The sequence below is a fragment of the Urocitellus parryii genome, chromosome 10 (genome assembly GCF_045843805.1).
Source record: "Urocitellus parryii isolate mUroPar1 chromosome 10, mUroPar1.hap1, whole genome shotgun sequence".
NCBI classification, from domain to species: Eukaryota; Metazoa; Chordata; class Mammalia; order Rodentia; family Sciuridae; genus Urocitellus; species Urocitellus parryii.
In genome coordinates this window covers 21841462-21867679 of record NC_135540.1, presented here as the reverse complement: position 1 = coordinate 21867679, position 26218 = coordinate 21841462, and positions in this window count along the sequence as shown.

Sequence of the window (26218 nt, the reverse complement as noted above, 5' to 3'; positions counted from 1 at the left end):
CACTGTTTGAACACTTCCTACTTAAAATGCTCATGTATGGGGGAATGACTGCAGATTTTGACATCTATATCTGTTCAATAGTATGTAATCATTAAAGACATGAAGTTTGTTAGTAACCTAACATGCTTACGTTAAGTTGAAAAGAGCAGAATGCAAACTTGTATATATAGCATGTCCATGCTCAAGTGAAAAAAAAGGAACTCTGCTTCCTTCTAAATTTTTTAAGTGATGACTTGATTTGTTGTTACATATTCGAACATATGCACAATAAAACAATATAATTTGGTCAATATCATTCCCTGTTGTTTTCCCTTTACCACCCCTCCTCCCTCACCTTAGTCCTTTTCCTCTACTCATCTCCCTTGGAGTTTCATGAGATCTGCACCCCTGCAACTTTTTTTTTCCCTCTAGCTTCTACATATGAGAGAAAACACAACCTTTGGCTTTCTGAGTTTGTTTTATTTTGCTTAACATAATGCTTTCAAGTTCCAACTATTTTCTTGCAAAAGACACAATTTCATTTTTTATTATGGCTGAATTAAATTCTGTGTGTATATAGACCACATTTTTCTTTATCTAGTCATCTGTTGTTGGGTATCTGGGCTGGTTTCATAATATGGCTATTGTGAATTTTGTTGCTGAAAACATGGGTAGACGTGTATGACTATAGTATGATGACTTTACTACTTTTTTTTAAAAAAAATTAAGTATATTTATTTTACTATTTTGGTTATAATACTGTTACAGTGATAGGGATTTCCAGAAAACTGAGTCAGTGTAAAGACCTCCCCTCCTTTCAAACCCTGATTCTTGTGATCAAGTCAGAAAGATTTCAGACACGTCACTAGGAGTAACAGGCAGAGTTAACAAAGGGATGGGAAGAGGGAAAGGGGACATTCTCAAGGGAGAGAGTGGGTCCTCTCAGAAAGAAGAGGGAGAGTGTGACTCTCCTGAACTCCAGTTTTATTGGGGATCCTAGAAAAGTTTCCCCAGCCCAGGTCCATGTCTTGACTTTTGACTGATAGCAGATGACATCAGACTTTCAAGTCCCTACTGCCATGACAACTCTAGGTGATGACTTTGATTCCTTAGGTTAAATATGTGATATAGCTGGGTCATATGGTGGTTCCATAGCTAGTCTTTTGAGGAACCTCCATACTATTTCCATAGTGTCTGTACTAATTTACAAGAGTGTAAAAGTGTTGCTTTTTCTTCACATCTTCTTCAGCATTTATTACTGTTTGTATTCTTGTTGACTGCCATTTTTGAAAGGTATGACATGAAATCTCAGTGTACTTTTGATTTTCATTTCTGTAATTAAATATTTTTTCACATATTTGCTGGCTATTTGTATTTCTTCTTTCAAGAACTGTTTAGTTCATTTGCCCATTTATTCATTCTTTTCTTCTCTCTCTCTCTCGCTCTTTCTTTCTTTCTTTCTTTCTTTCAAGTTTTTTGAGTTCTTTTTATATTCTGGATATTAATCCTCTGTCAGAGAGTAGCTAGCAAAGATTTTCTCCCAGTCCACAGACTTTCTCTTCACATTCTTGTTTCCTTTTCTGTACAGAAGCTTTTTAATTTGATGTCATCTCATTAATTAAGTCTTTGTATCATTTCCTTTATGGGCTTTAGTAGCTCTACTGAGCAAATTGTTGTCTGCACCTATGTGTTGGAGAATTGATACATTTTCTTCTAGGAGTTGCAAAATTTCTGTCTAATTCCTAGGTCTTTGATCCATTTTGAATTGACTTTTGAGCAGTGTGTGAGATAAGGATCTAGTCTCATTCTTCTACATATGGACAACCAGGTTCCACAGTACATTTGATTAAAAGGCTATCTTTTCTCCAACATGCTTTTGGTACTTTCGTCAAGGATCAAATGACTATATCTATGTGGTGTGGTTTCTGTTTTCTCTGCCGTTCCATTGTTGTATGTGATTGTTTTTATGTCAGTACCATACAGTTTTTGTTACTACATCTCTTTAGTATAATTGGCAATCAAATATCATGATGCCAACAGCACATTGCTTTTTTTTTTTTTTGCTTAGAAATGCTTTGGCTATTCTGGGGTCTTTTGTTTTTCCAAATGAATTTTAGTAAAGTTCTTTCTAGTTCTGTGAAGAATGCTATTTGTATTTTGATAGGGATTTCTTTGAATCTGTATGTTGCTTTTGATAACATGGCCATTTTAACAATTTTAATTCTGCCTATTTATAAACATGGAAAGTCTTTCCATCTTCTGGTGTCTTCTTAAATTTCCTTTTTCTATGTTCTGTAGTTTTCATTATAGAGAACTTTCAACTCCTTGGTTAGATTTATTCCTAGGGTTTTGTTTCTTTGTTTTGTTTTTGGCTATTGTGAGTAGAATTATCTCACTGATTTCTTTCTCAGCAGATTCATTATTGATGTATAGGAAAGTTATCGATTTTTGTATGTGATTTTTTCATCCTGCTACTTTGATGAATTTGGAATTTGTCTATGAGCTCTCGTAGTCTTCTGGTGGAGCTTTTTGGATGTTTGAAGCATAAAAGTAAAATTTCTCTTCTTCCTTTCCTATTTTATCTTTTTCATTTCTATCTCTTGCCTAATTGCTCTGGCTAGAATTTCTAGTACTATATTGAACAGAAGTGATGAGAGTGGACATCCTTGTCATCAGGGATATTGCTCTGTAATTTTATTTCCTAGATTTTGGTATCAGGATGATGTTAACTTCATAGAATGAATTTGAAAATGCTTCACTCCTTTCTAATCCATCGAATATTTTGAAGAGCATTGACACAAGTTCTCCTCCTCCTCCTCCTCCTCCTCCTCCTCCTCCTCCTTCTTCTTCTTTTTTTTTTTGGAAGTGCTGGGGATTGAACCCAGGAATTCGCGCATGCAAGGCAAGCCCTCTACCAACTGAGGTCTGAGGTATATCCCCAGCCCCTGACATTAGTTCTTCTTTAAAGGCTGGATAGAATTCAGCTGATAATCCATTTGGTTCTGGGCTTTTCTTTGTTAAAAGGTTTTTTATTACTGTTTCTTCTCATTGCTCATTTTTTGGTCTGCTCAGATTTTCTGTATTCTCTTAGTTCAATTTTGGCAGGTTGTATGTGTCTACAAATGTATCAATTTATTCTGCATTGCCCAATTTATTTAAGTATGTTTCATAATGATCCTCTGAATTTCTGTGAAGTCTGTGGTGATTTCTCCTTTTACATTTCTAACTTCATGAGTTTCAGATTTTTTTCTTCTTTTCTTTTGATTCATTTGGGTAAGGCTTTATCAATCTTGATTATTTTTTCAAAGAACCAACCAGTTCTTTCTATTGTTGTTTTTTTTTTCATTCTCCTATTTTATTGATTTTGGTTCTGATCTTAAAAATTTCCTTCCTTCTACTGGTTTTGTATTTGGTTTATTCTTGTTTTTCTAGGGTTTTGGAAGACATAATGAGGCTATTATTTGGGAACTTTCTGATTTTCTTATGTCAGTACTAATAGTTATAAACTCTTAGAACAATCTTCATAGTATCCTAGAGGTTCTGATATATTGTATCATTATTCTCATTTGATTCCAAGAATTTTTAATTGTCTCCCTTAATTTCTTCTACCATTCATCCATCATTCAGAAGGATATTGTTCAATATTCCCACGTTTATGTATTTTACATAGATTGATTATATATTTTACATAGTGTTGATTTCTAATTTTATTTCATTAGGAACTGATAAGATGCAAGGAATTGTACTGATTTTTAAAATATTTGCTAATAGTTGTTTTGTGGCATGAATTTGATCTATTTGGAAGAAAGTTCCATGAGCATTTGAGAAGAAAGTGAATTTGGCTGTTGAAAGAACTACTCTATATCTGTTAAGTCCCTTTGATTCATAATATTTTCTTTGTATCAATTTCTTCTACATTTTCCAGTTTATTTAAGTATGTTTTCATAAAGGATTGTTCCCTTTGCCAGTATGAAGTGACCTTCTTTGTCTCTTCTGATTAATTTTGGCTTAAAGTTGACTATGTTGCATGTGTGAACGTAGCTACTCCTGCTTGTTTTAAGGCTCCATTTGCACAGTGTATTAATTTCTGCCCTTTCATTTTCAGTCTGTGACTCTCTTTGCCTGTAAGGCAAGTCCCTTGCAAACAACATATGTATTTGGGTCATGATTTTTAATCCATTGTGCTAGCTTAAATATTTTAATTGGGTAGTTGAGATAGTTTATAATAGGTGTTATAGAGAGATATTTATCAATTCCAGCCATTTTGTTTTATTTACAATATTATGTTGGTCCCATTTTTCTTTTGTTTATCTAGTCTTCAAATGAGGTTTGTCCATTTGTGAGTTTGGACAAACCTCATTTGAAGTTTTTTTTTTTTTTTTTTTTTTGAGTTCTTGTGTGTGTAGTATTTCATTAAGTATTTATGTAGTGATGGCTTAGTTGTATTGAATTATTTTAGTTTCTGCTTCTCTTGGGTGGTTTTTATTCAACATTCTTCAATTCTGGAGGATAACTTTTCTGGGTGTAGCAATGTTGGTTGACAGTTACTTTATTTTAGGACTTGGAATACATAATTCCAAGCCCTCCTGGATTTTAAAGTATTTGCTGAGAAATCATAATCAATTTGGATTGACTTGCCTCTAAACATGACCTGATTTTTTCTCCTGAGACTTTTAAAGTTCTATCCTTGTTCTGTATGTTAGAAATTTTAATTATGATGTATCATGAAGAAGTTCTTTTTTAATCTTGTCTATTTGGGGTTTTGAATGCCTCCTGTACCAGGATGTCCAGTTCATTGCAAAGGTTTGAAATATTTTCTGTTTTTCTTTCCCTGAAGAGGTTAACCATGATATTGACCTGTATCTCACATCTCTCTTTGATACAAAAGATTCTTAAATTTGAGCTCTTAATGATATCCCAGAGTACATGTATATTACGGTCATAGATACTTTCTTTTGTTTAATACTCTCTAAATATTCAAGGCTGACCACTTTGTCTTCCAACTCTGAGATTCTGTCATCTGCATGGTTTAATCTATTAGAGAGACTTTCAATTGAACACTGTATTTGATTTATTGTGCTTTTCATTTTCAAGGTTTATGTTGGTTCTTTTTCAATATCTCTCTCCTTATTGAATTTCTCATTCATATACTATACTAACTTTCTTAATTTATTCAGTTTTTTTGTGTTCTCTTGGAATCCATTAATCATTTTGATAATCATTCTTTTGAATTCCTTATCTGATATTTCATTTGTTTCAATATATTTAGGGTCAGTCAGTAGTAAGTTATAAACTTTAGGGGTTGTCATGTTACCTTGTTTTTTTATATTTATTGTATTTCTGTGTTGAGTTTTGTGCATTTGTTGGAGTGGATTTCTCTTCCACTCTTGCAGTGGACCTTTTTAGAATACAACCTTCTCTGGCAAAGTGTTCTATTATAACAGGTTGTTGTGAATTTTTATGTACTGGAGAAATGAGATCAGCACCCCCCTATGGCCAGGCAGTTTCTGATCTCTGCTGGGTGTCTGGATCTCAGGAATCTCCTGAGATTTCTGTTCACAGGACAACACTACATAGGTATCACATACTCCATCACCCATGAATGTGGCCTTCCCAGGCTCAGTCTCCAAATGTAATTATGTCCACCTTTTCAGTTTTCCAACCCTATTCAATAGTGATGTTAGTCACCAGACTTAAAGGGAAAGCAAGTTGCATTCCCCTCCATATTGCTGACTTTTGAATCCCTCAGTGTATAATCTTCTCTGTGCCTGTTTCACTCATATTCTTCTAGGTACATCCTAGGCCACACAGTAGGTGCCACACAGTAGGTTCTTTATGGCAATATTTGCTATGATCAGCCAGGCTCCTGCAGCAGCAAGCTGCAGCATGGCCTCCTTGAGATGGCTCCTGCCTCAGTTCTCTACTTGCCAGTTGAGTATACAGAGAACTTTCAGGCACCAGCTCGCTGTGCAGTCTCTGGTTCGCCTAAATTCTGACTGTTTTCTATGCCATATTTGTCTGTTGTGTTTCTCTGTGTTTGTGTGAACTGGCATCACTGCTGCCACTGCCACCGGCTTGCCTCCAGTGTACTCTTTCTTGTCCTTTGCTTAAAGCACTCAGTTTTCTGGGTCTCTAAGAGCCTTTGGCTGTCTGATATTGATTTCAGTGAATTCCATCTTTAACCATTCTTGCTGAGATAAGTGCACTTGCTACTCAAATCCCAAGCTCCTGAGCAACCGGAAATGCAAACTTTTCCCATTCCATCATCTTGAATCTCTCCCTTCTAAAAAAATTATGCCTAGACGGTGCCTGAAGGGAATTACTATATCATAGTTGATGATGAGTGCTAAAATCTTTGGCAAGTCCCTTTTTTTCTACTTTGTTTTTAAATTTTGGTTAGTAGATATGATATCACTCTACCAATGTAAACAAAAATTATTTCAATACTTTCCCTTTTAAATTAAGCAGACTGTTATTATTGAATTCCCTTTTGCTTTCCCAAAGCAAAAAATAATTGGAAAAATAATTCCTCATTCTATAAGTGGATGAGAGAAATAGAGAGGAAACGAGGTATGTAAATAAAAATAATGTTTTAGTTCACCCAACTTCGTTGGAAGTTTAGAGACTCATATTTAATGGATAACTAAATCATCAAGATGGCTCCTCACTTTAAGTAACTTCACTTTCCAATCCTGGTTCAGACAATAGAAGATAGTTTTTCAGTAAAACCCTTTCTTGATGTAAATATTGAAAGCTGTTGAAGATATTAATTTGAGATGCTCTATTTAAATAATGATCGTCAAATTTTAATCTTGGCTAAATTCTTCTATTCATAGGTTGACTGACTGAGACTCAGGGAGCTGAGTAACTTGTCCTACTGAAAAACAGTAGAATCTAGAATGCACATCTCCAGCCTTGCAGAAGAACTCCCCTCTCACCATGGCTCTGACTCTAAAAAGCTCAGCTACATTCAGAGTCTTCTTTGGTCTAGAACAGTCTTAGTTCTGCATTGCTGTTTCATCTGACATGCAAAGGGTAAGAGCCAAAGAACGAACATGAGAACACTTTTCCATATGTCTGTCCTGCCAAAGCCAACATGCATTGGCAATTGGATCACCAGAGAAATTCAGATGTCTTCAATACTGGGGCAAGGCCCTCTCCCCAATATAAATCACTTGAACATCAGGTTGCAGACAATAACCACATGCTGTTTGCCCTAGAGAGTGGAAAGTGGCTTTGGGAAAGGATGTTTCCAAAAATGCAAAGATTCAAACAGGAGATCTTGTAGGAAATAGCTCTCTCTCTTCTTTGGGCATCTCTTTTCCATTAAAGAGAAGGAAAGATTGGACATGTATTCATGCTTTCTGTGTGTGTGTGTGTGTGTGTGTGTGTGTGTTTTGTAGCATTGTTGAGGAGCTGCTCTACTTATTGCTTCTTCAGAAAAAGAATTCCTTATCACAGAACAATTATTTTGGTTAGTTGGAAAGAAGTTTGAATTTTCTGACTCCTTACTAGGTGGGGAATGGAGGGAAATGTGACATGCTTCCCATTGCTGATTGGCAGGTTCTTCGTAGAATATTCAGCCTTGAGATCTGTGCAGTTGAGGCCAAAGCTAAGCTGGTTGTAAGGTGCATGTATATTTCTTTTGTTATATTAAATGATGCCCTTATAGTTTTGTCCTCAAATTAACTTTGAAAATGTGGGGTATTTATTTCCATGTGATCTTTAAAAAAATACTTAAAAATTTATAAATTTACAAAAATGTTTTTCAGGTATGTGGGTGACATATATTTCTTACAATACCCCTCTTTGGGCATGTATCATTATCTGTATTTTAAAGACAAGGAGAAACTACCAGGAAATGCAGCTAAAAACCAGCAGCACAATGTGGTTTCCCATGGCCTCTGATCTCAAATTCCATATTTTTTGCACTAAGGTTCATGTTCCTTTTGCCTTGGAAGTCCCAGAAATATTTTTGGAGAATGTACTGTGAAATCTGGACATAGAAGAGTGAACAACTTGCCCAATTTCATGATTAAAAATTATCTTGGTAAGGGCATGAATAAAGTAGATCTGGTAACCAAGCCACATACTTCCCTTAAGAAAAAAACTTATATTATGTGTCTTGCAAGTGTGCACAAGTCAATGTATGTAAGGCAGAGAGACAGCAGAGAAAACATATAAGGCCCTGTCTTCCCTCTCTCAGTTCTTCTCTTACAAAAAAATACTTTAAAGTAATACACTAGGAGTCACACAATTCAATGGGGGAAACAGAGATATGTTTAAGTGAGAATAATCACTTTTTCTGAACAAGAGAGTTTTTCTTAGTGACCTTTATTCCCAACTTTTGACAAATATTTTAATCTTCATTATTTTAAAACATGAAGGATATGATGATTAAAAATGACTTCTTTAATGTTGAAAAATACTAGAAATGAACTTCAGTGTCACAAAGATTGTTCTGCTAATTGTTATGGGAAGGAAGAAATATGAAACACAATACTTTGAGTTACTGCCCTAAGTCTGAGTAATTCAGAACAAAAGAAGAAAGTTGAACCTAAACCAATAAGATTCTTAGTGTGATCTAAGATTAGTACTCCTATATGGACTGATTGTGGGCAGTTTGTGACTGATTAGTTTAAAAAATTAAGAGTGTTTAGAAACTTTTAGTAGAATTGAAAGAAACATGAAGAATAATTTAATGTCTGTTGAATGTAATGATAAAACAGTGGAGCTTATATTTTCTAGGTCTTTTGTTTTTATTTTCTTTTTCTACTAATTCCTTTCTGTTTTATGTAATTAAAATACCTGTATACTTTGGATTGAAAATTTAAAAATAATCTGATCTTCCACCACTGATAATTTGAGAACCCTGTGCTAAACCACAACAAAGTCAGGTTTGTTATTGAATTGAAAAGAGTGTATTTTAAAACATACTGAGTGTAAAACACTAGGTTAAAAACAAATAAATGATCATGTTTGATATTTTCAACCCTTAGTCAAATAGGCTAACAGGAGCCAAAGGATTCTTAAGATCTGTAGTCATAGGGAGTCAATTTTTGTTTAATTTTGAGTGAGAAATTTTGATGAAACTTTTGGAAGGAGCAAGTCCTACTAACTAGCCTAACATTTGAATACTTTAACAAAAATACAAGAATATCTTCTCAGCCTCTTACACAAGGAATTACTATGTATTCATCTACCCATCCATTAATTGACAATTGAACACCCCCCGATATGCCCAGGGCCATTGTCTGGGTGTAAGAATATACTTTAGGAATACTACAAAGGGTCACATGTATATTTTCCTAAGTTATAAATATTATCAAATATACTCAGAGATGAGTACATGGAAGCCCTCTCAATTTCTTAATGTAAACTTTGAAAACTTAGACCCACTAAGCTCCGATGTAGACTATTCTTAGCTGATTGAACTTCCACTCTGTTTTCCTGGCCCCACTATCTGTCACCCCAGATTCCTAGTTTGGGGATAAACCCAGAAAACAAAAAATAGATGGGAAAAGTCAGTGGGAATCAGAGCAGAATGTGATGGCTCACGCTGAACACAGATGTAGAGCCACCCCCAGCACAAGAGTCATTGGCTTTGGATAAGGAGGCAGGGAGGTGTGGTGAGCAAGAGACCCCTGCGGGCATGGTGGCCTACAGGAGCCAGTGCGATTTTGAGCCTAAAGGTAGCAAAGTCCATATACCACAGCTATTGATCAGTCCATACCCTATTGCTGAATCAGCCAGTCTGATTCTCTGTCTGGAGGAGGAAAACAGAACTGCAGAGAAATTCCTTCTTGAGCCCTGTTTGGTAAAGTGTAACCTCTGACATTCCACCGTGTGGTCTTTTGGGAGATCTAGACCTCAAAGGTCTTTAAAACACACGCACACACATGCACACACACAATCTTTCCTTTTCAGTTTGACTTCTCTTTATTTTTCTCTTGATTTATCATTAATAGGCCTGTTGCAATCACAAAAGAGAGTTTCCAGCCAAGATGTCATTTTGATGCCAAGTTGTACAATGGTCTGTTGTACTGATGGATATCCAGTTAGCCTTGAGTGGGGGGCCTAATCATTCACCCTCCATCAGCAATTAGGCTGGATGCATAAACAAGAACATATGTGGAGACTGTTGTATTAATTGGAACCGCTAGCGACTTCATCAGCAAGGTTTGCAGAGTTGGACTTTTTCTCCACGTGGTATATGGGAGAAGTTGGGGGAGTTCAAGAGAAAACAAGCGTAAGTCAAAGGGAGACTTGAAAAATAAACAGCAACATCTGGCAAACGACTTCCTCCCATGTACATAGGAAGGACTCTTCAGGCAGTGAGGGAGAAATGTTTCTCTTGGCACCGTGTTAGCTTAGTGTCCATCAGATCTGGGAATGAGCTTCGCTTAGGTTTATAATATTTCCTTGGTGAGGGTGCGGGCTCTGTGGCCTGGTGCTTGTGACAGCAACCTTTCATTTAGTCTTTCCTAAGAATCATTAACTTTACTTGAAAGTGTTTTAAAAAGATGTTTAAAGACCTTGTAATTCTTCATTATCTAAAACTTTATGTCTACTTGATGAACTATATTATTTACACTGAAAAGGTCCAAGACTGCATCTTTTTGTTCAGGTAAAAGATGATCATAAAATTCTAACGATTCAGTCAGTCACTCCAGACATATCAGTGTGGTAGAAGGCTTCTGTAAGTCCTTGATACGTGGCTATTCACATTAAATGACTAATAAGGTATTAGTCTGCAATAACATAATAACTAGTTTTAAAGTACACTTTCAAGACTTTTCTTAACAAAATAAATATATTTTTCCTTATTTTCACAGAGTAAAAAGAAACCAATATAAAAAATAGAATAGAACAGATATTTGTGAAACAGAAAACTTCAGAGTCTTCTGTCCAGGCTACATGAGTAAAAATTTCTCAGCTTTGTGAAACTATAAAACTAAATATTTATAAAACACATTTTTTCATGTGCTATTTACTATTTTAAAGTTGATGTAAAGATAGAAAAACTTGCAAATTCTATGGTGGGAGTTCTATAGATGATTGCTTCTCAGAGCAGGAGGAATTGAGAGATGTTGTCTTTGTCATGGGGAAGAGAATGGCATAATAGCATATTCCTCCGGAGGGAAAGTGGGATAGAATGTCCATTTAATTTCCCATCTCATTTCTCTTCCCTTCTTCCATTTCTGAATCATTGTCTTTTATGAAAACCAGATGGAAGTCAAGTGATTTACACATGGAATAATTCTATTTTATGTTAGGAGAAATGTGGATGCCCCGGTTTCAGGATTTTTACATGAATGTTGTTTTTCTAGGTGTAGGCTATCTGTCCAGTGAAACCATCTGTTATTCTGTTAACTTCTTGACAAACAACTCTCAGAAGGACTCACAGACTTCAGGTGGGGATCTGGGTACATGTCCTATAAAGGAAAGAGAAAAATTCTGGGATTTCCAAAGGGGGAGATTGTCTGAGTAGCAGTTATCTAAACAACAGGCCTACAGAAACTAAGCCACCTGTGGACCATTGCCCAGCACTCCTGATGAGGGAGAAACACTCTCATAGACATATACACCTACATTAGTCACCCGACCTCAGGTCGTTCTAGAATAAGCAGCATAAATATTATAATTTGCCTTGTTGAATGAAGCACAGTGGAATTTGGAAAGAGAGAGTCTATCTCTACTGAGAAGCATTAGGTGTTTGACACAAGGACTATTTTTGAGTTGGTAACTGGTGATGATAGGGGAGCAGCCCATAAAGAGACCATTGTGGTCAATAGTCTTTTACTTGATTTTAATTTTTTTTTTGTGGTACTGGGAATAGAAACCAGGACCTCACACATGGTAGGCAAGTGCCCTACCACTGAGCTATACCTCCAGTCTCCATTTATTTTTTAAAATGATGCAAGTTCCTGTGTTCCCAGCTCTGTATCTCTCTCTAGAACTCTATACCCACACAATCCACCGGCCACTTCACAGCCCTCCTTAAGTGTTTCACAGTGCCTTCTATTTGTTATGCCACTTTACACTAGACAGCAGCTCAAGGGAACTTATTATACAGACCTAGGGCTCTTCAATTTACCCAAAGAGGAGGAATGCCATCCACAGTCACCAAGGTTTGGTAGGCAGTCTAGGTCTTTATGTCTTGTCTCTGCTTCCTGTTTGTGTCTGTAGATTTTACTTTCCCTGCTCTGCTGCGAATGTGGTTGATAGTTTCATTTTATTTTTTTTTTAATGGCTTCTCTATTGCTCACAAGTTTATATATCAGAAGACTACATGAAAAGGTTGAGTTAGTTTTCTCTTGGACCTCATTCTTCCTAACAAGGCTAAGAAGGAGTCAAACTCATCTGTATTATCATCTCAATTGATCAAAATAATTAGTGAAAGAATATGTAAACAGCAGGGCAAATATGTGGCCCAGTAATAAAAAAAAAAGAGGTGGGAGGAAATTCATTTTTTCCCCCCAAAAGATCAGTGTGTTCTCTGGAAGTGGTTTAATTCTCACCTGATGGACCTGGTCAAGGAGGCCAGAGGTGCCACATGTAGCAAGGCTAACCGTGGAGGAGTGGGAAGGAGCAGGCTGGAGATGGCCACACACTCAGGTCAGGCTAGGTTCCTATTTCTAGAAGATCTGGATTCTGCATCATTTACTAAGCAGCATGTTCAAAGGAGGAAGGCAGACACCAAGGCATCAGAGAGGTTGTGAAAATGAAGATTTAATTTTAGGAACATTTCCTTGAGCCAAAGGGTAGGATGGCAATTGCAGTAAAAGTGAATTTAAGTATCAGTTTTAAGGACTGGTGTATCCAAGAGCCTTGCATGTAATCCCCAAACCCATGGTGGGGAAAAGGGCCTGGGAATCTGAGAACAAGGGAACGGTTGGTGAGGCCACTGCCTGTAAATTAGTAGCAAAAACTTCTGACTCTTCACAAGAGTGTGCCATTGTAAGCTGAGAAGAGATGGTGATGTCATCGTGTTTATTTGCTTCATTATTTATTATTTTTCTTTACTATAGTCTTTACGATAGAGCAATCTTAATTGTCCCTCAAGGGCCATGTGTTAAAAGTCTAGTCCCCAGGTTGGCACTAATGGGAGGTGATGGAGATTTTAGGGGCTGAGGTCGAGTGGAAAGTCTTAGGTCTCTGGGCACATGACCTGGAAGGGGAAGTGGGACTTTGGTTTCTTCCTCATCCTTTCTTTGCTTCCCAGCTCCCTGAGGTGAGCACTCCCCATGCAGCCACCATGTGCTGCCTTGCCACAGGCCCCAAAGCAATGGAGCCAAGTGAGTATGGACTAAAACCTCTGAAATCATGAGCCAAAAGAAATCTTTCCTCTTTATAATTTGATTATTTCAGTTATTTTGTTACAGTAATGGAAAACTGACTCATACATCCTTCTTGAAGAAATTGGCTCACTCAGAATTCTAGACACTAATATCATATTTTCAAAAACTGGAACATAATATCTCTACCTATATTAGTCATGGTCAAGATATAGAGGATCTGTGAAAAATTAATTCTCTAATCAATTTATACATAACTTAGAACACTCATCATAACTTTAAGTTTATCTTTTCAATGACTTATAACCCAGAGAAAAGTTACTTCTACATAAAAAGAAGTATGATCAGAAAAATTGATAACAAGCAGTAAACTGTGGAAAGGGAAAGCTTTATTTCATTGGGGGAATCCTCAAATTTATCTTTTTCTTAAAAAAAAAAAAAAAGAGTTCAGTCAAAGGTACCTGTTCCGGATCACCATTTCTTCTGTCCCTTTTTACTCCTTATAGTTTCATTTCTGAAGGTCATGAATTTAAATATCTGTGTAGAAATGGAGTACTATATGCTTACTTAAAAAAAATCTCTTTAAACTCAAAAAATTAGACAATAAGATAACAAATAACCCAATCAATAAATGGGCCAAGGACCTGAACAGACACTTCTCAGAGGAGGACATACAATCAACCAATAAATACATGAAAAAATGCTCACCATCGCTAGCAGTCAGAGAAATGCAAATCAAAACCACCCTAAGATACCATCTCACTCCAGTAAGATTGGCAGCCATTAGGAAGTCAAACAACAATAAGTGCTGGAGAGGATGCGGGGAAAAGGGCACTCTTGTTCATTGCTGGTGGGACTGCAAACTGGTGCAGCCAATTTGGAAAGCAGTATGGAGATTTCTTGGAAAGCTGGGAATGGAACCACCATTTGACCCAGCTATTCCCCTTCTCGGTCTATTCCCTAAAGACCTAATAAGAGCATGCTACAGGGACACTGCTACATCGATGTTCATAGCAGCTCAATTCACGATAGCAAGACTGTGGAATCAGCCTAGATGCCCTTCAATAGATGAATGGATAAAAAAATGTGGCATTTATACACTATGGAGTATTACTCTGCATTAAAAAATGACAAAATCATAGAATTTGGAGGGAAATGGATGGCATTAGAGCAGATTATGCTAAGTGAAGCTAGTCAATCTTTAAAAAACAAATACCAAATGACTCCTTTGATATAAGGGGAGTCAACAAGGACAGGGTAGGGATGAAGAGCTTGAGAAGAAGATTTACATTAAACAGGGATGAGAGGTGGGAGGGAAAGGGAGTGAGAAGGGGAATCGCATGGAAATGGAAGGCGATCCCCAGGGTTATACAAAATGACATATAAGAGGAAAGGAGGCGTAAGACAAGATAATACAAATGGAAGTAATGATTTACAGTAGAAGGGGTAGAGAGAGAAAAGGGGAGGGGAGGGGAGGGGGGATAATAGAAAATAGGACAGACAGCAGAATGCATCAGACACTAGAAAGGCAATATGTCAATCAATGGAAGGGTAACTGATGTGATTCAGCAATCTGTATACGGGGTAAAATTGGGAGTTCATAACCCACTTGAACCAAACCATGTAATATGATGTATTAAGAACTATGTAATATTTTGAAAGACCAATAATAAAAAAATATATATATATAAAAAATCTCTTTAACAGATATTTTCCTCAGTTAGCTCCTTTCTGGTTTCCATATTATTTATAAATGATAAATACCAGACTATCTGCTCTTCCTCTAATCCTTGAAGGCTCTCAGTTGGGTCCTGTAAACTTCATAGAGACTTCTTCAACTCTTACCCAGTGGTAGACTATTCTCTAGCTGAATGCTTTTTGCTCTTATAGCTATCGGATACAACTTAATTCTTAAGATTTATTTCTGTGTTTTATAAAAGCCATTATTCCTCCTCATAGAGGCTGAAAGACTCCAAAATCTATGTTCTTCTATGTCTTCTGGTGCAGTATACTTACTTTTCTTAGAAAAATATTCCATCTCATTTTAGATCTTTCATGGAATTTCAAGACCCTGGTTCCTCATACGTTGGTCCCTTCCCAAATACTGTATAGATCTTGCATTTCTATTGCCAGGCTCAGAATACTGTCCCAGATCATCATCATATTTATTTCCTGCCCATTGGTTTCTATTCTCTACCACTCTCTCCACCTGTTTGGATGCACAGCCTCTTAGAGCCTGTATTAGGTTGCCCTCACAAGACAAGTTTCAACCTTCTTGGATCTAGTGCTTCTTGCTATGCATATTTTACCTTTTAATGATTTTTTTAATACTCTGCCCTATATTATAGATATTTGGGTCTATGCCTTGTCTACAATGTTTAATGTAATATTTGTTGTTGTTATGAGCACAGCAGTTGTCCTCATTATGTAGTTGATAAAACAGGAACTTTAAGAAGGACCATTGTACCTAATAGGTACACCTAGATAGTCAAGCAGTGATTCAAACCTAGGTCTTCTTTCTCCCATATTCCAGAAAAAGACCACTTCTCATTGATGAGGAACGCCTTCTAGAATGTGGACGATCCTTGCAGTTGATGGCTTCTTGAGAGCTGCTTTGACAATGATAGATCAGCTTTTTAAAGTCATGTTTCTAATAAGAAAATGTAATTTTAGTTACTGCTTGTATACTTATGAGAAATCAGTTTCCTAAATGTATATACCAAACACTTTGAAATAAGAATCTCAGGTCTCATTATTTAAGTTCTTTCTTTTTTTGGGGGGGGGGCGGGAATTTTAAAACGACGTCAACTATTTATACTTTTTAAATTGTTCCTAGGAAAATACTAGGTGTAGATGGTATTAAGTAAAAAGGGTACTATGACTTGGAGAACTCACATTTTGGGGACTCGTTAAACTAATTTTCTAAGCCATTTCTTATTGAAGAAACATTAAAAAGTGTCTCCTTATTGATATTTTTCACTTAACCTTATCCAAAATGTCCAAAACCCAGTTCCCTATTAATCACAGTTTTCATAATGTATCATTTTAACTTCAAAAGGTGAATATGTAAGTAGGAAAAGTAAAGGAAAGGATATTTAAGAATTATATGATGGTATGAATTTACATGAATTTAGGAAATTTGCTTTAGCTGTTAAACCTTTGGCTGATCAATGTATACAGGCAAAATATACAAATACAAATTTAAATTATAAGGTAATAAAGGAATCATACTACATTTGAGTTTGTCAAGAGGGAAATTTAGAGATTTGATAAGTCTTGTAGAAGATTATCATATAATAGGAATATAAAATGATTATAATAAAACACTCAAATGATATTAATTTATATTTAAATATGTAGCTAATATTTTAAAAAGTCTCAATGGTTTGTGAAAAGGAGGTGAAGAAAGGGACTCAGAGGACTAAACACCAGTCGAGCAGGGCAAGAGAGTGTTAAGGAAAAGAGGCTTGCCAACAGGAAATATTTGTAAAGGAGAGAAGATTGTCTAGCAAAAAGGCTAAGTCTGGCGCTGTGGTACACATCTGTAATCCCAGTGGCAGGGGAGGCTGAGACTGGAGGATCAAGAGTTCAAAGCCAGCCTCAGCAATGGTGAGGCACTAAGCAACTCAGTGAGATCCTGTCTCTAAATGAAATACAAACTAGGACTGGGGATGTGGCTCAGTGGTCGAGTGTCCATGAGTTCAATCCCCAGTACACCCTCCACCTGCCCCCCCCCCCAAAAAAAAGAAGGCTAGATGGAGAGGTAGGCAAAGGAAAATTCTGTTTACCTTTGATTGGAAAGATCCAAGCATGCTTAAAATCAATGGCAAGATTTCATTTTATGGGGAAAATTGAATACTGAAGAAAGAAAAGTAATCATAGTCCCTGAGGTTCCTGCAGTGGTGGATGAGCATAGCTTTCAATGCATAATGGAGGGATTGGCTTTATGCAATGCCAAAGTCACCCATGTCACTGTCATAGAAAAGGAACAGTGAGGATAGTTGGAGGGAGATTTGTATACTGGAAATGCTTAGATATGAAATTGGCGAGAATATCATGGAATATGATAGACCACAGAATATACATTTGATAAGGAGGAAAGTGATGGAAGATGAAAGAAAAAGCTGATGGATTGGATCAAAGTAACAAGACCTATGAAGTTGTGAGGGAATGACCCCATTCCATCGTGTTAAGGTCTGTAAACAAGTCAGGATGGAGCCTGGCATTTTGCCAGAGGGAGTGGTTTGTGAAGTAACACCAGCGAGCCATTAAGTGTGGAGATTCCTTATTGGTTGACTGCTGTATCTAATTTATGTTAATTAAGATAAGCTGTGTGGAATGTATATATACCCCTCCTGTCCTACAATAAACGGCTCCCACTCCTGCTGTATCAATATACACAAGTTGCTCCCCCCGGTTATTTTGCTGCAGCCGGACTGTGGAACATTGGAAGAAGTGGTCATGACCTGTGTTAGCTTTCTCTTGCTGTGACAAAATACCTGATATAAGTCAACTTAAGGGAGGAAAGATTTATTTTGGTTTGTGGTTTCCTAGGTTCCCGTCTATGGTCATTTGGCTCCATTGTCTAAGTCTTATCTCCTAAATGTTCATCGTTTTCCAATGGCTCATTAAATTATGAACCAATCAATAGGTTAATCTATTGATGAGTTTAGAGTCTTTATGATTCAATGAACTTCCAAAGGCCCCACCTCTGACCATTGCAGCCTTCAGGACAAACCATCAATACATGGGTTTTTGGGGGGACATTTCAGATTCAAACCACACCAGGAACAGAGAGTGGGATGCTTCACCTGGTGCTTTTGGGATTGGATCCATTCCAAAGAGTGACAGGGTTCAAGGTGTGATCTAGGAAATATGTGTTGATGTGAAGCTTTGGAAGGAGTTACTGGAAATATGGTGGTTAAGAGAGAAGCCAGGGTTTTAAATGGATTATCAATATGGTGGTTGAAGTCCTCCCAAGAGATAACAACAATTTGAAGAGAAGAGTGGGCAAAGGATGACGGATGAAAGATGGTGAATGAAAGGTTTGAAGCCCAGAAGAACAAGGAGTAGGGGGAGTCCTGGAGTCAAATGGCATGGTCCCAAGAGAGCAGGGTGCTTTACTAGAAAGGATGGGAAGAATGCAGCTTTACTACCTTATACCAGTGTCCTTGGGATGTAAAAGATAAAGCAGTCATTACTGCAGAAATTTGCAAAGAAAGGTGTTTATTTAGGGGAGAGCTGGGGTTCCTGGGTGGTCAGAAAAGGAGGAGAGCATTTAGAGAAGATTGAGGTAGGTACTATAAATTATCACTTTTTTTTTTTTTACAGATGAGTAGAATGACCCACTTACTTAAAGATAAATTTAAAGCTGACAGAGAGAGCAAGGTATGAGCCAAGAACCATGATCAGACTGACATTCTTTGCAATTAATGTGAGGCATGGTCATTTAGTTTTAAGAGTCTATACAAGGGGCTGGGGATGTGGCTCAAGCGGTGGTGCGCTCGCCTGGCATGCGTGCGGCCCGGGTTCGATCCTCAGCACCACATACCAACAAAGATGTTGTGTCTGCCAATAACTAAAAAATAAATATTAAAAAATTCTCTCTCTCTCTCTCTCTCCTCTCTCACTCTCTCTTAAAAAAAAAAAGAGTCTATACAAGGACAATAAGCATTGGATCTGGTGGCCAAAGATCTTATTTCTTTTGATAGGTGTTAGTCATCTTTTTCACCACCGTGAAAAAAAAAAAAAAAAAACTCACGAGAACAATTTTAGAGGAGGAAAAGTTTATTTGGGGCTATGGTTTCAGAGGTCTCAGTCCACTGATGACCTACTCCATAGTTGTTGGCCTGGGGTGAGGCAGAACATTATGGCAGAAAGGAATAAAGGAGGAAGGTAGCTCAGGACATGGCAAACAGAAAGCAAAGAAAGCCCTGCTCACCAGGGACAAAATATAAACTCCAAAGGCATACCCCTATGACCTACCTCCTCCAGCCTTACCCTACCTGCCTATAGTTATCATCCAGTCAATCCCTATAAGTGGATTAATGCACTGATTAGGTTAAGTCTGTCATCACCCAATCATTTCACCTCTGTACTTTCTTGCATTGTCTCACACATGAACTTTTGGGGACACCTCATATTTAAACCATAACAGGAGGTACTTGAAATGTTTTTGAAGAAATTAATATAGTATTTCATTGTTACAATAATCCATTGGAATGCACAGGGTATACTGTCACATGTATAATCTCTCTGATGAGCATTTGCAATGATCTCTTCTACTTTTGGTTGACTTCCATTTTTATAGACCTGGTTCTGAATTTAAATTTGTCGTTACATGATCTAGCTAAATGCAGTCATTTGCTTTTTGATTTTCACAAATTGTGCTTGTGTTTGGAATCAGGGTGGTGGCATCTCAGTTTTCCCATGCCCACTATATTACATTTGGAAAAATAATGGTTCCTATCTATGGTTTGGTTATCTTTAGTACCTATTTATTGTGGCTATTTGGTACTTGTTAAATCTTTCATAGTCGTCTTGGGGCACCCCAAAGGACTCTTGAAACCAAAATTATATTGGTGGCAACTGGAATGTAATATCTTCATCAACATCAGATTGGCAAGCTAATAATATTCTTTTGGCAAATTGAGTGTATTATTTCCAGTTCAGCTTTCATTAGATTTCTTCCTAAGGGGATCTAAAAAGAAAACAAGGAGTAGAAAGTGGCTTTATTTTTCATTTAAAAAGAAAACAAAACTTTTTTTTCCTTTTTCAAGACATTCATTCAATATCTAGAAAAGAGTTATTACCTAAGGCAAGGGATTCAAATGGGAATTGAAACTCAGTCCAGTAAAAGAGCCCATCCTTTAGTTCCTGAAATGGTAGTTAGAAATTTCTTATTGTTGTTCTTATACCCAAAGGTAGAGGACTTGAAGGTGTTTCAAAGATCATATATCATTATTGAAAAATCTGGTCTTAGATCTCTGCCAGAAAATATGTTCATAGATGAAAAGGGTGCATGTCTAAGTTGTTTTTAAATAATAAAGCTTTTTGTCAATATTTTCTTATTGAAGTCACATTTCTGAAATGAAACTCTGAAAAGAGTAAGTGGAATAGAAAACTAAGATTTGGTAAGTACCTAAAGTACGCTGCACCCTCACTCAGTTCAGTCACCTTATGCCTGGAGCAGTATCTCAAACATCTCTGTAGGTTGTCTTTATACAAGGCAACTTCAGCTTTAAAGAAATGCTGAATGCAATAAAAAAGCAGTAAAGGAAATGAAATAAATATTTTTAACCACCAATGATATGCAGAGAGTACACAACTTGTACTGACATTCCTATTCCAACTAATTTCTTTGACTTAAAGGATAGCTTTCTGACTTATGTTTCTACCAGGAGCTATTATCCTCTACTTGAAAAAGTCTATAACAGTCTCCTAATTCAGTTTTTAAAGTTCCATATGATTTTTATCCTGTAATCATGAATTTGACTATATCACATGACCCCATTTCAAATGGCACAGCACTGAACAGTAATAATCCTCTTAGAATTTCTCTGGGAAAGCATGATTTGGAAACTCTTGGGCCTTCAAATAGAAATTTTGTCAATTAATCAAAAATATTTGTGAAGCATGCACCAGGTCATCAGCAAATATTGGCAGCATATTATTTCATGGGTTAATATTTAAACTCTGTCTGGGTCTCTAGGATCTCAGTCTCAGCAACTCTGGGTTGATGACCATGTTTTAAGCTATTGCTCTGAAGTGCATAGCCCAACTCAGTATATCACCTTTAATTTATAGCAACATTTTAAAACTGAAAAAATACTTTACTTATATTCATGGACCTACAGTACACGAAGGGATAAAGCTGGCAATGCATCTGATTTTGTAGAAAAGTAATATGAACTAAATATAAAATGGTGGAGAAGAACCATAGGAATTAGGTGGATACTGAATAATGATGAAAAAAAACTGAAAACAAAAACTTTCGGTTCTTTAAAATATAAGTACATAGCTTCCTGTGTTCACATCTTGGTTCAAATTCTTCATTAAAGTTGTAGTCAGTTACAGTTGACTGCAAAACCTCAATGCTCATTTCAGAGTTCCTGAAAGATTGTTCCCTCTAAAAAAAATTTACTGGCAGACTATAAACACAAAAGAACAGTCTTCAGAAGTTAAAGATAGTTAAAAAAAAAAAGACAAAGAAGAAAAAAAACATGAATGCAGCTAAAAATGTTTGTGTCATTGTTTGGTTATATGTATTATATATATTCTTCAACTCTCATGAAGTATTTTCAGAAGTTTTCTGCTCTGGTCAAAAGAACTTTAATTCCTTGCTTTTTGCAAAAGTAAAATTATTCTTGGAAGACTATTTTATTCCTGAAGACTATGTTTTTTTTAAGAACTGTTCATATTTCTTTCCTTTTGCATTTACTGATGGTAGGGAGGGGTGGATGGGGAGACCTACAGATCAAGTGTTGGATGAATCCTGCTTCACCTTGTTATATATAAGGTGCAGGAGACAGAGTCTCCATTGCACTTCCTGCTACCAATGACCTGGAGGCATTTCTCTGTCTAGTTATCATCCGGTAACAGCTTCTTTCTTGCCAGGTCATTAAGATCCCTGCAAGCCTCTGTGACAAGCTCTGCCTCTCAGGAACTCAAGATTAATACTTTAGGGAGAGTTGGGGAATTCCTTGTTATCAAATTGATCTATGAGCATTTTTCTTTATCCTCTGGTGTCCCGACAGCAGGTTGCTGTAGAATGAGTCAAGCTAACATAAACATGCATAGATACACATTTTAAATCCAGTCTAGTCGTTCTCTTCCTTTTTATTTACCCGAGTAGTTAATTACATTTGTAGGTGATTAGATTCTGTTAAAGAAAAATAAAATTTAGCTCAATACTAGATGAGGGCTGATACTGAAGCTTGGAGTAATCTTTCAATTTGATTTGGATAGAGCTGGTGTTACCCTAAGGTGATTTTCCTATTAGATCTCCAGAAACCTTCTTAATTGACTGGAGTTTTCTTTAAATCAAGTATTTGCCTTTTTTTTTTTTTTTTTTTTTTTTTTTTTTTTTTTTTTTACACTGTACTGCTGTTAGTGGAGAGGATCCTGAATGGGTAGAAGTGATCTTTGACAAAGTCACTTTGCCTTTCTGGGCTTTGGCCACTTTACCTGTATGATACAAATTTGGATTGGATGATTGCTAAAGGGACTCTAGTGACCTGGGAAGACATACTATAAGCTCTGCATGTCAACATGCCACATATGTTGCTCTTTCTCTTAAACCCATATACCATTCACAGCATGTCAAATAAATATGTGTGATTTCTGAGATATATTTTTTTTTTGGCAAAGGTCAGATGGTTTATCAACTGTGTCTCAAGATCTTTTGACTTCTATTTTACACCTATTCTGGTATTTATGATGAAAGAAGGAGCAGGGTAGATCTCAAGGGGATGATTGTTTCAAGTTAGGTGATAATTATAATTTAAATTGTAATGACATCTGTGATAATCATGCAATAAGCACCTATTTGCTGGTGGCATCATCCTGGTTAAAACAGACTGATAAGTAGAGATCAGGATATGGGTGACTTAGCCAAAATCTTGGTGGTTTCTGTGCTAAACTGTGAAAAGTTTTGGTTCAGGGAAGGAAGTAGGAAGCATATCACATAATCCAAAATACGAAAGGTGTTAGAGTGGTCCTGAATAAGCGGGAGATTTTTAAAATCCAAAACATCTAAACCCAACAGACTTATTCTGTGCATTGTGAAAAAAAATTATGTTGGCAATGAGCTAAGAAATAGCACCAATTATAAACTATCACAGGTAATCATAATTAGTGTGTAGCTGCTCCCACCAATGAGTCAAGAGGAATATTCAAATAGAAGGCAATTACTCCCACAGCATTTTCAGATCCCTTATATTCTATTAATTAAATTGAAGGAAGCAAAATGAAGCCCAATAGGCCTGTACAAAGAGTGTAGCTATTCTACACCAATAAAAATAGACAGGAGCCTAGTGTGGGAAGGGTGGAGGTCAATTAGTCACCTTTTGGAGATGGATTAACTTCTTTAGGCCCCTAGGTACCATTCAGTACATAAGCTTTTATACTAATTAACACCCTTGGATCCAAATATTAATGTGGGCCAAAAGGGGAATGGTTTGCTCCCAGGCATCAAGAGCATAAAGCCCATTATTATTGCTTATGATAAAATGTACTTACCCTCCATCTTTGATCCAAGCTCAAAGACTCCTTTTATTCCCCCTTCCAAACACTCCCATTATCCCTAGCATCATCACTAGGATTAAAGGGGCTGAAACATTGCATTATTATCTCCATTTATTGAAATGGAGAGGACTAGCCCAGGGAGGCAGGGACTCGGTCAGGCCACAGTGAATCCTAAGGGCCAAAGCACAAGAAATCAGGACTCCTGACTTTCCTTCTTAGGTGAAAAGTAACTTAACTGAGGAAGAGAAAGGATGCCGGGACTGAGTCGAGAACTCAGCAAAGGCTTTTGTTTCTCCTGCTCATCTGCTTCTTACCAGAAGGACTTTTATTTCTAAAAAATTTACATGTTTATTATTTCCATAAATATTATATTATTTTAGTTAAGATAATGATAGACAAACTTCAAAATTTAAAATCCAGCTACAGAATTGCAAACACCAGCACTGACATCAGTGAAAACAGAGATGAAGGGTTTCACAATGAATGGCCTTTACAATTTGTGATGCTTGAGTCAGAAAAGCCGTGTGTAAGAATTATTTATTTATTTATTTATTTTTGTTCAAATTGCATCTGTTCCAATGAGACTAACTACAATATGATTTATTATTATTATTATTATTATTATTTGTTTTAATTAGTTACACATGACAGTACAGTAATCTTGATATATCATACATTTAAATCAAATGGGGTATAATTACTCCTTTTTCTGAGTGTACAGGTTGCTGAGTCACATTGGTCGTACAGTCACGTATATACATACAGCAATAGTAGGGTCTATTTTTTCTACTGTCCTTCCTTCCTATCCCCCCTCTCCTCCCCTCCCCTCCCCTCACTTCTCTCTACCCAATCTAATGTGACACACTTCTTTTTTTTTCCCCCTCACATCATCATACATGTGATCTGTATAACCTCTCTTTCCTATTTAGAAGCAATTTTCTTCTCATGCTCTTCCTCCCTACCCCATTTTGAGTCAAAGAAAAATTTAAAGAAAATAAAGTGGGCAATCTTAAGAATTTTCAACAAATTCATAGTGAATTTGATTAGAAGTGTCCTCTCAGAGATCAAAAGAAGTTAGTCTGAAATCAATATTTAATGCTCAAAAAATTTTAAATTTTTAACAGAAAACTTGTATTTTTGGCTACCTAGACAATGGCACACACACATACACATTCACATCAACCCCCTATCCCCCCCCAAAAAAGATACATTTTAAATAGAGAGACTGTACCAGTGCTCCACTTTATGCTTTGAATATAGCCCCTGCTGCTCTGCCACTGCAACTTAGTTTTAAAATGGACATCTTTCTTTCTCTTCCTCTCTCCCTGCTCCTCCCTATTCTCTTCCTCCCTGATCTTAGGAGAAGCAGGATTAACCTTTCTTCCCCATCCTAGGCAGAGTTATCTGTCCCTGAGTACACACCCACCATAGGAACAGAGTCATCCAGACTTTGGGGGTGGCACCCATCTCTGAGAAGAGATCTCAGAAATGATTGTCTCCCAAATTCACAAGTGATTGACAACTCCAGATAGAGAACACCTGGAATGTAGCCTTTGAGTCACCTGTTTCAAAGCCCCCTGTTCCTGCTAATGGGCAGAATCACAGCCTCTGGGACAAGAGTTCCCTGTGTTTCTCCTTTGCTAACAAAACAATGAAACTTTTTTTTTTCCCTTTTTCTCAAAACTGTGTCCTTGATATTGGATTAGCTTCAGGGACAAGGACAGAGCTTTAGGCAACAAGATGGCAAAAAATATCATTTTAGTTACTAAAACTTAAGTAGAAAATTATGAGTAAAGACCAAAGCATAGTAAAGAAAATCTTGGTTTAGACGACTCTTTGGCTGCTAAGACTTGCATTTGATCCAAGAGCCAAGGGGAGCTTCTCCATTCCCCAGGATGATTGAAGAAGGTCACTGGTCCACTGACCACCAACACCTTTATTTTTAAAAAACTTGCAAGTCCATTTTACTATGATATTTTAAACTTAAAACAACAACAACAACAAAAATGACCATGATGGAAAACATTCCATTTGTGAGACATACTTAAGAAGTGCCAGTCCTCTGAGTGTGGAGTAAGACAAGAGACCACTTCAGCAATGGCGGCCACTGAGCTACTGCAAAAAGCATGGGACATGGAGAAACGTGTGTGTGTGTGTGTGTGTGTGTGTGTGTGTGTGTGTGTGTGTGCAGGAACTCAGCCTTCTGCTAAATAGGCAAATGCTTCTCATCCATGCCATTTAGTGCCTTATTCTCAGCAAGGTTCTTTATGTTTTCCTGTCCAGTTTCTAAGCAATGTCTTCATCCCTTAAATTATGGGATTTGTCTGAGAGCTGAGCTGTAGTTTTAAAATGGAAGACTGTTCCTTCCCTGACAAATTGGTCCCCAGAAGACCCCCAGGAGTTTAGATTTCCTGAACTTACAAGTGTAGATTTCCTGAACTTACAAAAGTACTTGCAACTTCAGGGAACTGGAAATCGCTCATCATAGCTGGGGTGAGCCAAATTGACAAGAAAAAGTACTTTTTGGACAGAAATAAATTTATTCCTTTTCTCCTCTTCTCTATGTATATTACTACTACAGCTCACAACTGGCTTATCATTTAATTCTCTGATATTATCAAATAGATTGAGAACATAGACTTTCAAGTTCTTAAAGGTCATTTGTGACTTTCAAGGTCATTTGTGTCACTTCAGAT